This window comes from Euprymna scolopes, unplaced genomic scaffold (assembly GCF_053919585.1).
Source record: "Euprymna scolopes isolate OS-2025 unplaced genomic scaffold, ASM5391958v1 sca240, whole genome shotgun sequence".
Taxonomy (NCBI): domain Eukaryota; kingdom Metazoa; phylum Mollusca; class Cephalopoda; order Sepiida; family Sepiolidae; genus Euprymna; species Euprymna scolopes.
The window spans coordinates 15001-25000 of NW_027633259.1; the positions used below are offsets into that span (position 1 = coordinate 15001).

Here is a 10000-nt window from a genome sequence, read left to right on the forward strand (position 1 = left end):
CTGGGGTTTCACAACCGCCCGGCTTCTCCGACATATGTTGGAAAGGAGTAGCGATCGAGCGACGGGGGCTGTCGGTAGGCGGCCGCGGGTTGCATGTGTGCCCGGGACAGCACCCCCATCCAACTAAGGGGTGTCCCCCGGGGGCCAGGGGGACCTCGTCCAGGTCGGCCGGGCGCTTCCAGACGCCTACCGACACCGGTCAGGTCGGCGAGGCTCCCGGCGGCCCCGAGCGGGACCACAGGTTGCGGAAGGCGTCCAAGTGAGCGGCGGCGAGAGGCGGAGGCCCCCGGGGTCGACTCCGCGGCCCCCGGGTCGGTGTGCGGGCCTCCAGAGCTCGATAAAGTAGTGGTGTCGCTAGCGGTTCGAGAAGGCACTTTTCGACGCCTACTGCCACCCCCACATGGCGGTAGGCGCAAAACTGGAAAATCGCCGACCAGAAATGTCGCTTCGTATAATCGACGTTTTTTTTGACCACCATTTTCAGGTGTCGGAGGTGGGTCTGGACGAATACCAACACCATTTCTGGGGTTTCACAACCGCCCGGCTTCTCCGACATATGTTGGAAAGGAGTAGCGATCGAGCGACGGGGGCTGTCGGTAGGCGGCCGCGGGTTGCATGTGTGCCCGGGACAGCACCCCCATCCAACTAAGGGGTGTCCCCCGGGGGCCAGGGGGACCTCGTCCAGGTCGGCCGGGCGCTTCCAGACGCCTACCGACACCGGTCAGGTCGGCGAGGCTCCCGGCGGCCCCGAGCGGGACCACAGGTTGCGGAAGGCGTCCAAGTGAGCGGCGGCGAGAGGCGGAGGCCCCCGGGGTCGACTCCGCGGCCCCCGGGTCGGTGTGCGGGCCTCCAGAGCTCGATAAAGTAGTGGTGTCGCTAGCGGTCGAGAAGGCACTTTTCGACGCCTACTGCCACCCCCACATGGCGGTAGGCGCAAAACTGGAAAATCGCCGACCAGAAATGTCGCTTCGTATAATCGACGTTTTTTTTGACCACCATTTTCAGGTGTCGGAGGTGGGTCTGGACGAATACCAACACCATTTCTGGGGTTTCACAACCGCCCGGCTTCTCCGACATATGTTGGAAAGGAGTAGCGATCGAGCGACGGGGGCTGTCGGTAGGCGGCCGCGGGTTGCATGTGTGCCCGGGACAGCACCCCCATCCAACTAAGGGGTGTCCCCCGGGGGCCAGGGGGACCTCGTCCAGGTCGGCCGGGCGCTTCCAGACGCCTACCGACACCGGTCAGGTCGGCGAGGCTCCCGGCGGCCCCGAGCGGGACCACAGGTTGCGGAAGGCGTCCAAGTGAGCGGCGGCGAGAGGCGGAGGCCCCCGGGGTCGACTCCGCGGCCCCCGGGTCGGTGTGCGGGCCTCCAGAGCTCGATAAAGTAGTGGTGTCGCTAGCGGTCGAGAAGGCACTTTTCGACGCCTACTGCCACCCCCACATGGCGGTAGGTGTAAAATCGGAATAGACCGGACCAGGAATGTCGAGGGGGAAAAAAATGACAAAGTCCTGGTGTGCCTAGCCTACGAGAAGGCACTTTGCGACGCCTACCGACATCCCCATGTGGCAGTAGGCGTAAAACTGGAAAATCGCCGACCAGAAATGTCGCTTCGTATAATCGACGTTTTTTTTGACCACCATTTTCAGGTGTCGGAGGTGGGTCTGGACAAATACCAACACCATTTCTGGGGTTTTCCAGTTTGAAAGTTTTATAAAACATGTTCGGTAGGAAGCACACTTTGGTGTGTCGGTTCGTCGGAGCAGCGACTCTTTGCCTCGTGGTGGTCCGGAACGTCTCTACGGGCTTGTCGCAAAGGCGTCAGAAAGTGGCATCTCCGCCGCCTAGGGCTGTCACCGTTATCGCTGTCGCCCCGCGCTCCAACTTGTTTTGATCCGCCGCCTTCGTTCCTGCCAACCGTGCGCCCGCTCATCGTCGTTAGGTTATAATACGTGGTACGTGTGTGTGCTTCTCCGTGGACCTAGGGCTGCTCGACGTGTCGAACGATATGTTGGAACAACTAACGGCTCCTTTTCCTGGTTCCATAGTCGTCGTGGTACCCGCGTCGTCAGCCATATCTATGTCCACCATGTTTAGCCGATACGTTTGCTGCAGCTTCTGCTTCCGCCTCAGCGTTCGCCGCTCTCAGCCGCCGCTGTTGTTGCTGCCGTTCTGCCATTCAACCACTACCTGCGAATCTTTCGATGATCGGCCGAACGACCCATCGCTGTGCGACCGATAAATCCTCCGGATTAGGGAGAAACGCCGCCGCTCTCTGCCGCCGTCGAACGGAAAAACGTACATTGTAACGAACGAACGAACGAACGAACGAATTAACGAACGAGCGAACAAACAAACAAAAATAGCCGCGGGGGATGCACTATGTAGATCCTGATCCCCTTGTAACCATACGTACGTTGTTCGATGCTCTCCCGTCCTGGAAGTCGCCGCAGCAAACAGGAGGATGAGCAGCAGCAGGCGCCGCCGCCGTAACCGCCGCCTGCCTGCCGCCTCCTACTCCTGTCAGCGTCCGATCTCACAGCCGTGTGAACGTTCGCTGACACCCGATTTCTTTCCGTCTGGCAAAACCTTGGACGTCCCGCTCGCGGTACACGTGCTGCAGCGACTTCTCGTCCGACAACGCATAAGCGTCGACGTCTGCCGCCGCATCTTCTGATACGTGGACGGTGATAGCGCTAGTCCCTTCTTGCGCCACCTCCACCTTTGTTAGCGCCAAAGAAGATCGATCGAGCAGTCGTGGTCGCAGTCGATTAACCCGTTTTCACCGTCCGCAGTTCCCAAGCCGCCGATCAAGTCGTTGCTCTTCTTGTTCGTTCTTCCCATACCGTCGTTTTGCACGGCTGCCGGATGAGCCATCCTCTGTCCGGCGAAGCGCTCACGTCAGTGATCGATACTTGCACCGACAGTCCTCCCGCTCGCGACTCGGTGCTCGAATCGGACTCGTTCGTTTTTATCTCGATGCGATTGTGAAAAGGGGGACCGGTCGTCAATGTCGTGTGTGTCGACGATGTTGTTCGCCCGGTCCGCCGCGTTGTTGTCGTTTTTTTTTTTTTTTTTTTCCCCTAACGTTCGCCGTCGCACGGACGAAAGGGTGAGAAAAAAAAAAAGCTCGAAAAAGCCGCCCAAAAAAATCGGACCGAGGAGCCGCTTGCGAGAACGCGCCATGTGCACGTTGTCTCTCCTCGGTTTTCCGAGCACGAACACGACGCCGGTCGGTCGGTCGGTCGACGAAGGCGACGACGAAGGTGACGGGAAAATTTACGCCGCCGCTGCCCTGGTCCAGCTCCTCCCCGATGACGGCTGTGATGTTGACGTTGACGTTGGCGACGACGACGACGACGACGGAGACGACGACGACGACGAGACGGCATCGATGGCGACCACGATGACGACGACCTCGACGAGTTCAGTCTGCACCTTGACCTCCGATGTCCGTGTGCACTGCCGTCGTGCTGTTTGTCGTTTGTCGTATGTATCGCTGTCAAGGGTGCCGTTGTCGTTGTTGTTGTCGACGTTGTTGCTTGCTCTCTCGTCTCGGTCGGTTGGTACGTTGATGACGACGACGACGACGAAGACGACGACGACGACGACGAGACGGCATCGATGGCGACCACGATGACGACGACCTCGACGATTCCAGTCTGCACCTTGACCTCCGATGTCCGTGTGCACTGCCGTCGTGCTGTTTGTCGTTTGTCGTATGTATCGCTGTCAAGGGTGCCGTTGTCGATGTTGTTGTTGTCGACGCTGTCGTCTGTTCTCTCTTCTCGGCCGGCTGTGACGTGGACGTTGACGACGACGACGACGAGACGGAATCGATGGCGACCACGATGACGACGACCTCGGCGAGTTCAGTCTGCACCTTGACCCTCGATGTCCGTGTGCACTGCCGTCGTGCTGCTTGTCGTTTGTCGTATGTATCGCTGTCAAGGGTGCCGTTGTCGTTGTTGTTGTCGACGTTGGTCGCTTTCGTTCTTTGAGTCTCGGTCTCGGTCCAAGTCAGGGGAGAAACAAAAAAGAGGCCATCAGCGCGGGCAGCGCGCTTCTACTGACGGCGAACCTCCTCGAAAAACAAATAAACACGTGCCCGTCGTTGTAGTTGTCTGTCTTATGTCGGTCGGTCGGTCGGTCGGTCTGTCGTTCTGTCGAAACAAAGTCCCAAATTCCAACGATACCTGGTTGATCCTGCCAGTAGTCATATGCTTGTCTCAAAGCTTAAGCCATGCAAGTGTAAGTTCACGCCACGCATTAGAACGGGCGAAACCGCGAATGGCTCAGGAACCGGACCTAATCCTCGGGACCGTATTCCTCCTCGGAGGCGATGGATAACTGTGGCAATTCTAGAGCTAATACATGTGACACAGGCCGCGATCGGTCGGCGCGCCGTCGTCGCCACGCCTCGCGCGCTGGCACCCGCGTCGGCCGTTCCGGGTCGCGGCGCTACATATTAGACTGAGACCGATGCGCGTCATTCCGTCCTCCCGTCGTCGGCGTTCCCGCTCGCGGGTCCGTTCGGTGGCGGGGCTCATAGGGCGGCGCGCTCCGCTTTGGTGACTCTGGATAACTCACTGGTCGATCGCACGAGCTTTCACGCCCGGCGACGGGTCTCTCGAGGGTCCGCCCTATCAACTGTCGACGGTCGGTTAAGTGCCTACCGTGGTTACTACGGGTAACGGGGAATCGGGGTTCGATTCCGGAGAGGGAGCATGCGAAACGGCTACCACATCCAAGGAAGGCAGCAGGCGCGCAAATTACCCACTCCCGGCACGGGGAGGTAGTGACGAAAAATAACGACGCGGGACTCTGTCGAGGCCCCGCGATCGGAATGAGTACACTTCAAATCCGTTAACGAGGACCAACCGGAGGGCAAGTCTGGTGCCAGCAGCCGCGGTAATTCCAGCTCCGGTAGCGTATATTAAAGTTGTTGCGGTTAAAAAGCTCGTAGTCCGAACTCGGGTTCGTGGTCGCGCAAGCGGCCCCGGGGCGGCGGCGCCATCGTCCGTCGTTGACTTTGGTCGTCCGTTCGCATTCCCGGCCCTTTCCGCCGGTGTCAACCGCTAGCATACCCGCCACGCGGTCCTGCCGGCGAGGTGGACGAGGAGGTCGTGATCGGGATCCGGGAAAAAAAAAACAAGTGGTCGTCGGTTCGGTTCCGGGAGTAGTCTAACGGGGGGGTGCTACGTGTGTGTGTTTGGGTGTGTTCATTCGCATCCCCGCACTCTGACCCCCGCGCTTCTCTCCCTCTCCCTTTCCGCGCGTTCCTCTTTTTTTTTGAACCCCCCGGTCCGCTCCGAGTCCCTGCTTCGTGTCTTGTCTGCGCGCGTGTTGCGGTCGGCGGTTTCTCCTCCAAGGGTGCTCTTAACCGAGTGTCCGCGGCGGCCGGTACGTTCACTTTGAAAAAATTAGAGTGCTCAGAGCGGGCTGTTCAAGCTTGCATACGATAAGCATGGAATGATGGAAGAGGGCCTCGTCTACGTCTGTCGGTCTCCGTCTACGGCGAGGCAATGATCGAAGGGAGCGGTCGGGGCCACTCGTATTGCGACGTTAGAGGTGAAATTCTTGGATCGTCGCAAGACGAACTGCAGCGATGGCGTGTGGCAAGCACGTTTTCCTCGATCAAGAGCGAAAGTCGGAGGTTCGAAGACGATCAGATACCGTCGTAGTTCCGACCGTAAACGATGCCGACCGGCGATCCGCCGGCGTTCGCTTCCATGACCCGGCGGGTAGCCTGCGGGAAACCAGAGTTCGGTTCCGGGGGGAGTATGGTTGCAAAGCTGAAACTTAAAGGAATTGACGGAAGGGCACCACCAGGAGTGGAGCCTGCGGCTTAATTTGACTCAACACGGGAAAACTCACCCGGTCCGGACACCGGTAGGATTGACAGATCGATAGCTCTTTCTCGATTCGGTGGGTGGTGGTGCATGGCCGTTCTTAGTTGGTGGAGCGATCCGTCTGGTTGATTCCGATAACGAACGAGACTCCGGCCTGCTAACTAGTGCGCCGATGTCAGTGATTTTTACGGCGGGCTCGGCGTCCTCCGTGGCGCTCGGGTCCGGGTCGGTTTTCTCACGCACTTCTTAGAGGGACGGGTGGCAGAAAGCCACACGAGGCGGAGCGATAACAGGTCTGTGATGCCCTTAGATGTCCGGGGCCGCACGCGCGCTACACTGGAGGTATCAGCGGGGACTTCGCCCCGGCCCGAGAGGGTTGGGAAACCTCTGAACCACCTCCCGTGATAGGGATCGGGGCCTGTAACCAACCCCGTGAACGAGGAATTCCCGGTAGGCGCGGGTCAACAGCCCGCGTCGATCACGTCCCTGCCCTTTGTACACACCGCCCGTCGCTACTACCGATCGAACGGTCCGGTGAGGTCCTCGGATCTGGCCGACGACGCCGCCGGGCAGTGCGCGACGTGTCCGTCACGACACTCGTGCATCTACGCCTCGGCGTTCGATGCCTGGAGAAGACGACCGAACCCGATCGTTTAGAGGAAGTAAAAGTCGTAACAAGGTTTCCGTAGGTGAACCTGCGGAAGGATCATTACCGTTTTCCCGTTCGAGACTGGTTTGTTGTTTTCCGGCCTACCTCCTCTGTCTGTCGGCGTCAACGCCTCGAATGCGCGCAAACAAACCTATAAAAGGCGGAGCGAGAGATAGATTTGTGGTGACGCGGAGGTTTTTAAAGCCCCAGCTCTTCTTGCTTGCTTCCGCGTCTTACCACCTGTTTGTTTTTTCGCCCACCGCAAGTGATGGCCGCTTCTTCTTTGCCTTGTCGCCGCTTTATCGTTTTTTGTTTTTTTTGCAGCCGCTGTGCCACCGCCGCTAGCTAAAAACAAACTACTCGCGACATTGCAATGCCGTCACGCCTCCTCGCACAGACCTCCTCGCACACTACTAAATCTATATAAACAAAAACTAATATAAAAAACCCAAGTGCTGAACCCTGGACGGGGGATCACTCGGCTCGTCCGTCGATGAAGAGCGCGGCCAGCCGCGAGAACTGATGCGAATTGCAGGACTCAGTGAACATCGACACCTCGAACGCACATTGCGGCCCCGAGATCCCTTGTCTCGGGGCCACGTCCGGTCGAGAGGCGGAACGTTACATGTCTTTCTCCGTTAACGAAACGACATCTTGCCGTCCCCGTGCCCGCCCGGTCCTCGGCACGGTGGTAACCGGGACGTCGCAGGAGCGAGTGACGAGGGGGAAGAAAAATAAAAAAAGAATTGACTCCTTTCAATGTCTTTTTTTTTTTTAAAACCCTCTCCGGCCTCCTCCTTCGTCTCCCGCTGGCAGACCGCGGAGTCTTTTCCCTTTTCGACCGCGTGAAGAAACACTGTGGAGGAGGAGCAGGAGGAGTCTGTCCGAAAGCAGCCGAAGGGAGAACAAAACAAAAAAAAAAGCACCGACCTAACCGACTGCCGACGTAAGCGCCGCCTGCTCGTCTCGCTCTCTGCCTCATGAAGGTGTCTCTCAGCGACGCCTCGAGCAGCGCGACGAGCACGGCCGTCGCACCGTAAAAAGGTGGCCGCGTCGTAGGCAACGTCGGATGGGGAGGACCCACGCTTTTTTTTTAATTGTTGGCTTCTTCATTTTCGGTCGGACGGGCGCTATATCGGCCAGCCGTCGTCACACGGAGGGTACCGATCGAGATTCCTCTCCTCCAAACACCACACTCTACTAAAAACCGCCGCCCTCGGCTCGGACGAGACGACCCGCTGAACTTAAGCATATCGCTAAGCGGAGGAAAAGAAACCAACCGGGATTCCCTTAGTAACGGCGAGTGAACCGGGAGAAGCCCAACGCCGAATCCCGTCGCAAGTTAAAGGCTTCGGGACGTGTGGCGCATGGGTCGAAGGCAGCCGTTCGTTTTCGTCTCGCATAGTTCGGAGTTCCCTCGATCGGGGCCGCCCGCGGCGGGTGCCAGGCCCATTCGGTGCGGACGGCGAGCGACGGCCTTCGATCCGAGAGTCGGGTTGCTTGGGAACGCAGCCCAAATCGGGTGGTAAGCTCCATCCAAGGCTAAATACCGGGACGAGTCCGATAGTCGACAAGTACCGTGAGGGAAAGTTGAAAAGAACTTTGGAGAGAGAGTTCAAGAGAACGTGAAACCGCCCAGGGGTAAACGGGTGGGACCGCTCACCGCGATCGCGGGGGGACTCAGTCCGGTGCTGCCTAGGCTCGAGCCCAAACTCGATGTGTGTTCTTGAAAGAGAGGCCGTCGCGGCACAGGTCGTCGTTCGTCGTGTCCGCGGGGAACTCGTTCTCCGCGGGCCAGCTTTTGTGCCCGCGTCGCCGACGAAGGAGACGGGCCGCGTGGATAGCGGGAAGGGAAACGTGGTGACGACCGCGGCGTCGGTAGGTGGCTGCGTCGGTTGGCTGCGACGGAGGGGACTCGTCCTCTCGATCGCTGCTGCCGCCGGGCCCTAACCCGCCGCATCCGTCGCCGCCGCTTCTTCTTTCCTCCTGCTCCCTCCGCGCGCGACTCCGCTGCACCCGTCCCCTTCTCATCGCTCGGCGTAATCATGGCGCGGGCGCTTCGGCGCGACCTCCGCGCGGCCGGCACCGGACGCACTTCCCCTCCGGTCCGTCGTCGCGACCCGTTCCCGGCGTGCAGGTCGAACACGCGGGTTTTTTTCCGTAGGCGGCAGGCGTTTCATCACCCTGAAAACCCCCGTCTTCCCACCTTGTGAAGTCGGGGGCCACCGGCCGTCGGGCCCGCGAACGTAACTGCCCCTTTCTGCCGGGAACGGAGGAAATCTGACACGATCCGTTACACGTGGCGAGCCGGTCCGTTTTGATCCCGCCGGAAGTCGCGTGCGGGCGACGCACTCTGTGTGTCGCTCCTTAGGCGCCCCACCGTCTCGGGCGCGTGCGCGATGAGAGGCGGGATAGGACTGGCGCGGCCTCGCCGTCACGCACCTCGCCGACGTTTCGGGTTCTTGTCGGGGGCAACCCCGCCCGCGCCCGTTTCCGTTTCCGGAGAGGTCGCTCGGCGACGCTTTTTTACTCGAGCCGCCCGCCACCCCGGGTCAGCGACGTGCATCGGCAACCCACCCCGACCCGTCTTGAAACACGGACCGAGGAGTCCTGGCCGTTCGCGAGTCGTAGGGGCCACCTCTGACTAACCCCGAAGGCGAAGCGAAAGCGAGAGAGCGTGTAGGAGGGCGTCGATCGGGAGAGGTGTCGTGGCAAAGTCGTCCGGGGGTCGTCGGGGGGTGTCGTCGGTCTCGTGCCGTCGTCTTCTCCTCGCCTCACCCGCCTCCGAGCCGTGCCCGATCCCGCCGGCGCGGCGTTTTCGGCCTTCCGCCGTCGCTGCTGCGGTGCCCGCAACTTTTCCTTTTTTCTCTCTTCCCGAGAGAGATAGGAGAGGGAAGGCTCGTGGCTGACGTGCGGTTGTTTTTCCCTCCTCCCCGAGAGGGGACCGGCGCATCTTCCAAAAAGGGGAATTGCCGGGCGCCAGCTTCCATATCCTCCTTCCGCCCATCGGTGAGATCCCGCGGCTTGAACTAGTCCTATTTTGTCGTCGAGTTTAGGCGCTGCGCGCGGGCGCATCACCCCCGGGTCGGTTTCCCCTTTTTCCGAGTACGACTCGGCCGACTCTGGCGTAGCGAGCGACCAGGGACCCGAAAGATGGCGATCCACGCCCGGTCGGGATGAAGCCAGAGGAAACTCTGGTGGAAGTCCGAAGCGCCTCTGACGTGCAAATCGATCGTCGGAACCGGGTGTAGGGGCGAAAGACCAATCGAGCCGTCTAGTAGCTGGTTCCCTCCGAAGTTTCCCTCAGGATAGCTGGCGCTCGATCGTCGCAATTCCATCCGGTAAAGCGAACGATTGGAGGCCCCGGGGCCGTTCACGGCCTCGACCTACTCTCGAACTCGGAACGGGTGGAACGGGCCGACTCTCCCGAACGACGGAGCCGACCCATCCGGCCGCCGCCGCCAGCACGCTTCGCTGGGCGGTTGGTCACCTCGAATGCG

General features: G+C 60.1%; 2 non-coding genes and 1 pseudogene across 2 annotated transcripts in view; all 3 read left to right on the top strand.

The window, feature by feature from the left end:
- Nucleotides 1–4192: 4192 nt before the first annotated feature.
- LOC145274008 (small subunit ribosomal RNA) lies at nt 4193–6563 on the top strand (annotated as a pseudogene).
- Nucleotides 6564–6958: 395 nt separating this feature from the next.
- LOC145274013 (5.8S ribosomal RNA) lies at nt 6959–7116 on the top strand. Its single transcript, XR_013866588.1, has one exon. It is a non-coding gene; the product is annotated as a 5.8S ribosomal RNA (ribosomal RNA).
- A 595-nt stretch (nt 7117–7711) lies between these two features.
- Nucleotides 7712–10000, top strand: part of LOC145274012 (large subunit ribosomal RNA) — a 5722-nt gene continuing 3433 nt past the window's right edge. Inside the window, exon 1 of the ribosomal RNA XR_013866587.1 lies at nt 7712–10000. This exon is cut by the window's right edge and continues 3433 nt beyond it. This is a non-coding gene — a ribosomal RNA (large subunit ribosomal RNA).